This window comes from Hibiscus syriacus, unplaced genomic scaffold (genome assembly GCF_006381635.1).
Source record: "Hibiscus syriacus cultivar Baekdansim isolate YM2019G1 unplaced genomic scaffold, ASM638163v2 tig00112980_pilon, whole genome shotgun sequence".
NCBI classification, from domain to species: Eukaryota; Viridiplantae; Streptophyta; class Magnoliopsida; order Malvales; family Malvaceae; genus Hibiscus; species Hibiscus syriacus.
Window position 1 is genome coordinate 114917 of NW_024063430.1, and position 6336 is coordinate 121252.

Sequence of the window (6336 nt, forward strand, 5' to 3'; positions counted from 1 at the left end):
GCCACATTGAAGACAGGAAACACATCATACTCTTGAACTTTATGCTTTCATTTTCCTTGTTGTTCAAATGATTAAAAATACACAATACAGCAGTGTTAAAAAAAGGATTACTGGTATAATTGTAACCCCAAACTTTAATGTAATTCATTTCTGGCAACTGTAATGGAGATTGTGGGTTACCTCATCATATTCTAACCCCATTTTATCTATCTCCAGACTCGGTTAATTCCTTATCATTATTCTTTCTTGACATGATATCACATTCAAGTCTATGCTGTAGATGAGAATTCACCTGCTTTCTTAGTTTCGCGTTCTCGGTGAAGATGTCTGCTATGATCTTCCTTAGCTCATCATCTGTTCCAGTATCATATTGGTTGTAATATTGGCTATTGATATTGCCAGCGTCACTGCCTTCTCTCTTGGCTAACAGCTGAACCTAATCAGATTTTTTGTAAGGTAAGAATTTAGTTAGCGAAAAAGACAAGGAAGGCCAAGCAATAAAAGAATGGAAACTAACATTAAAAATTTGCATAAAAGCCACGGAAAATGATATTAAACAAATAAAATTCGAGGGGTGGGTGGGGAGTGGATGGGAGATAGAGGGCACATAAGTAGCAAACTTGTTTCTGTGTTTTACCCATGGTGGTGAAAGTCTACATATTCCGGTCAGCATTGAAGAATATTAATTGGGAACAAAAATGGCCAAAACAACTTTTACGGTCTATCTAAATATTTCCCAATAAATATTAAATGGGCATCAAAGGGACATTAGTTTAACAGTATTTGAATAGCCAAAAAAGCAAGGTACCTCAACAAGTAGGAGAGTGATTTTATCATCTGAAGTAGTCAACAAATCCAATGCTTCTTCAATGGAGGAAGACTCTTTGATTAAATCTTCATCTGTAGAAATATTCACACTGCATTCAAGGAGCTGGTTGTGAAGAAGCCGGCAATCATTGAGCAGTTTTTCTCTTGCATTTCTTACATGCTTAATTTTTTGCCTTTCCTGTTCTAGTTGTGCCTGCAAAATTCAGAAGATTACATCTCATAGCAAGAGAACTTGGAGCAATGATTTGCTCTCACTACACCTAATATCTCTCGAATACTTAACGAAGATGAAGCTTTTCAACAGATATTAATGGTTTTCTGTTTCTTTTATTCTGGTCGAATGCCTAAAGAAGAAACTTAGCGACAACAAATACTTCAGTACAGACAGTTACCTCAGCTTCAGATTTTTCTGACAGTGATTGACCAACCTCTTGCTTCAGTTCTTTTTGGGATTTCCTGAGAGACTTAACCTCTTTAACTAGAACTTTAATATCTGCTTTTGATTTTGCCTCTAGTTCTTCATATCGCTTTGATATATCATTCAACTGCTCCTTAGTAGCATTTAATTCTTGCAGCATTGCATCTTTCTCCTCAGCAACAGATTGGTTGGTAGTCTCTGTCATTTGCTTCTCATCCTGTCTCATGTTTTAATGTCTATTAGTGAATGATTAAACATTACAAGTATATTTAAACGGCAACGGGATAACTTTTGTGGTGCTTGTCCAAGAGAAAGCAGTAGTGGATAATTTTTCAAAAGAAAAAGAAAAAAATCACGCAACATTGAATACATATCATGCACGTGCACACTGCAAGCATATGACAGTAACAAAGGAAAATAAATTTGAAGAATAAAACGGGGTTGAATGCATTACCCGTTTAGGATTCAACTTCAATTCCATTTCCAATGATTTCCGCCGAAGGTCTTCCATTTCCCACTGCATTTGAGTAAACCTTTCTCTTTCAATCAGGATAGCTTGTTGCAGCTTTTCTTTACTTTTTTGTTTGGTGTTTTCAAGTTCCACTTCCAAATCCTTAACCTGAGCATCTCCAATTTGTTATTTCAATTCAACCTCAAAATTGCTAATATTGTACTAAGACTAAATCTCATTCCACCTCTAGTGGGATATTAAGCATCCAAAGATAAAACACATTAGAAAATGACATGAGGGATAAAATACTCGATACAGAAGAGGAAAACTAGAAAATGCAATACCGGTTGATACATCCGAATGCTGATAAAACAAAGGATATTATTAAAAGAAAGGGAAACCAATATATAGTGATATAAGTAGTCGACTTCACAAGTTTGAGCTACAGCTGCCAAAATCCCTGAATACTGATAATATCTCAATTGTAATAATACCAAACTATTCAAATTATGACAACTACCAAAATTTATCTCAAAAAGCACATACACACCTTTGTTGTAAGATAACCTTTGACTGCTATTTCTTGATTTAATCTGGCTATAAGATCCTCCATGTCAGTTTTGCAGTGACTAATATCCTCGGCATGGTTAGAAGAACCCTGTTTATCTTATGACGCTGGTACACTGGAAGAATTATTTGTGTATCTCCAAAAGACCGAGGATCGGAGTTTCCAAGGGTTCCCATGGCATTTAATATTTCAGCAGTTCCAGGAAGGTCACGAGAGCTATTGACGGATGAATTTGGAATCCCAGAAATCGATATGTCACTACCTCTCAAAGAACTTACATCACTTCCAACACTTCCAACACTTTCAGTTGATAACTTCCGAGCATGACCAGCCACCTTAGCTGGCTCTATCTCAGAAAAGAGTTCCAACCGATTACCAGCAATAGATGAAGCTCTGGACCCATTTCCATTATAAATGTCTTTCCCCATAGTATTATTCATGTGTATGGCGTGTGATTTATGCTTAGGAAAATCTTCTAGCTGCTCCAAAATTGCTTGTCCCATGAATAGTCCCTCATCAATATTGGACATACCACACTTCACAAGTTTTTCTATTGAAACTGTTAAATCTTCATCCAGTGTCAAATCTCCCAAACCAATTTCAGAACTGTCATCTCTCCCTAATCTAGGTGTCCCAAGCTCAGATGTCTCATAAGCAGTATCACTACCATAATCTGATGTGATTGACGAACTGCCAGCAAAATGAGATATACTTGAATTGGGAGGAACATTATTTGACAAAATTGTGCTATTTCCCACAGTATTATCTTCGGATGAGCAATCATTTAGTTCTTGAAATGCTGGAAAGAATAAGAAATATCAAAACTCCAAGTTAATGATGAAACTAATCTTAATTATGGATAATATATATCTATACACTTGCATATATGGTCAATTATACAACCTATAACTTTGGGCTCTATTAGACATCCATTTTTACAGCTAAATTTTACAAGATAATATAACTAAGTCTTAAAGTTCCATTAATTATGTAGAATTGCACATACAAGACCTCGTGGCAGCTTCTAGTTCAAGAAAGGATGCCACTGTGACACTTCTGGATAAGTCAATGTCAGATAACAGTTTTGTCATCCACTCCTCCAGTGAACACCTTCTCTGCCAAAAAAAAAAAACTAAGCAGCTTTATTTAGTTGTCTAAATAATACCTAAGAATGATCTTTCAGTTTTGACATTCACTTTCTGTTTCCAACAGATATTTGTCAAGTAATCTCCAATCAGTGCTAAGTTTATTTGTCAGTGGGAAAACATAAATATCATACAGATTCAAAACTTGAAATGTTTTTTCTATTAAAGAACAAAAAAAAAATCCATTTATGGGTTTTGAGTTTTGACTCATCCAATGCCGAGTAAGTGCCCAAAGATACGAAGTTTGATATCAAGGGATGAACTTGTTATTAGAAACTACAAGAGAAAACAAAATAGTGGAGACCATTAAAGAAGAAAAATGAGAACCAAAATAGACTCTGGTATTTCCCGATGATAAGGAGAAGGTGTTAAATTCTATCAAAACCATAAAAGAAAGAGGAAAACAAACAAAGTCGAAAACTTCTTGCCTACCTCTTCCAACAGAGCCCTGCTTTTCAAACGCAACAGCCCCTTGGGTGGAGCAGGGGGGAGGCTTTTCTTGGGATATGCCTTTTTCAGCTGTAGAGGGAAGTCGATGACAATATAAGAGGCCCCTAAATCAGTTGTATTTGAATATTTGAATCAGGGTGCATGCCATTTGTTTCTACAGTAATGCTCAAGCGATATGTCATACCAACAGTTATCTAACATACTCTCTGAATTGTGGACTTCTTTGTGCAACATAAAGGAAATGTCAAAACTTACTTCATTAAATAGCTTCAAAAAAATCATTAAATCTTCTCGATACCCCATGTGTAGTTGTAACACCATCCGGTGATTGTATCCCTACATTTACCCTGTAAAACTGCCACCTAAGAATGTTAACTGAGAACAACAGCAAATAAATTAAGAGAAAATCGCCTCAGTGACCAAAAAAAAGTTATAATATACGATTTTAACCAACTTTTTTTGGATTTGCCAAAATGACCAACAAAATCGCAACGCGAAATAAAAATCGCAACGCGATCCCCAGAATCGCAAATCAGTTTCCAAAATCGCAACGCGATTCTTGAAAATCGCAATGCGATATACGGATTCGCATTGCGATTTTCCAAAATCGCAACGCGAATATGAAAATCGCAACGCGAACACATAAATCGCAACGTGTATCCGTATATCGCAACGCGTATCCGTAAATCGCAATGCGTATCCGTATATCGCAACGCGTATCCGTAAATCGCAACGATAATCCGTAAATCGCAACGAGAATCTGTAAATCGCAACGATAATCCGTAAATCGCAACGAGAATCTGTAAATCGCAACGATAATCCGTAAATCGCAACGAGAATCTGTAAATCACAACACTGAAATTTTGGGTATATAACACTGAAATCATAAACTAAATCCCTAAATCGCAACTCATTCCATCTCCATCTATCACTCTCTCCGGCGACATCCGTTCCTATATCCAACGACATCCTTCCCAATCCGGCAACAGGTTTTAGTTTCGCAGCTCGTCTGTTTAGTAAATTAATTTACAACCATGAAATCATCTAATGTTGATCATGTTTGGATAGATTTGTGTTTGGAGGGTCATGGGATAATGTTCATGGTGTTTTACAATATATGCCTTTACCCATGAATCTTCAACTAAAATTGTCTTTACAAAAGTTAACTTATGAAACTCTAATGCTACGTGTTTCAAATAAATTGAATTTAGAGCCCCTAAGTGGATTTAGGCTATCTTATCAGAGAAATGGTAAAGTTTATTTGTTAACCGACAATGAAGATGTTGAACGATTCATTGCTTACATTAGTGTTTCACAAGATGATGTTACATTGTATGTTGTTGAACCTAGAAGTAGTATTGTTGGGTCAGTAGCGGGTAGTAATCAACTAAGTTTTTTCTCAAAACCCACAACCTTTCTCTAATCCAAATCCCAATCAACTTTCAGCACCAAATTCCGGTTTTCGTATTGACCAGTTAGACGATGATGAGCCAACAGAAAAAATTGTGAGTACTAGTCAGTATTCGAAATTTGGTCTTGGTCAATATCCGGACTTTGATATTGGTCAATACACGGATTTTGATGATGTTTCAGAAGAAGAAACAGACCATGTGTGTAATGATTTTAATATTGGTCAATACCCGAATTTTGATGATGAAACACCGTTGCCGAGGAAGATGTTGTTGATGATAATGAGGAGGAAGTTACGACTGTGAATGAACATGTTGAACATCCATTCTGTAATTCATATAATCCTGAAGAAGAAAAAGAAGAAGAAAAAGTCCCCGAAGAAAAGAAAATGCCACGGGAGTATAACTGGAATATGCCAGAATTACTTCAGTTACCGGAAGAAGAGTTGGCAAAGAAAGCAGTTGATTGTTACACAAAAGTTATTCGTGTCAAGAAAGATGATTGTTTTGATACAAAGGAAGACTTGAAGATAGCTTTGTATACGAAATGTGTGGAAGATGGCTATCAACTAAAAGTTAACAAATCAAGCAAAGATCGTTTCGAAACAAGGTGTATGATTGACAAAAACTGTACGTGGCGTATGATTGCAAAGAGAATAAAAGATTGCAAAATGTTTCAAGTTAGGACTTTTATTGATAAACATACATGTTCAAGAACCCAAGTTTTTCCTCACCATAGACAGGCAAACAAAAAGGTGTTGGGTGGTTTTCTGGCTGAGTTAATGTTTTTGAATGGCAGGGTATATCGGGGACATGAAATTATGACTGACATGAATGCTCGGTTCAAGATTAGTATATCATATTCTCAAGCTTGGAGAGCCAAATGTTATGCCTTGGAATTGTTGAGGGGGTCGCCAGAAGCATCGTTTGCCCAACTGCCGGCTTATTGTCACAATTTAAAGCTGAAAAATCCTGGGTCGGTAACTCATATCAAAACAGATAGAGATGGACGCTTTGAGTTGCTGTTTATCGCCATTGGTGCTACGGTTAGTAAATCAATATAATTT

At 36.4% G+C, this 6336-nt stretch overlaps 1 pseudogene; it reads right to left on the minus strand.

Annotated features, from left to right (window-relative positions):
- Positions 1-202: 202 nt before the first annotated feature.
- On the minus strand, positions 203-4230 carry LOC120184938 (annotated as a pseudogene).
- Positions 4231-6336: the final 2106 nt, after the last annotated feature.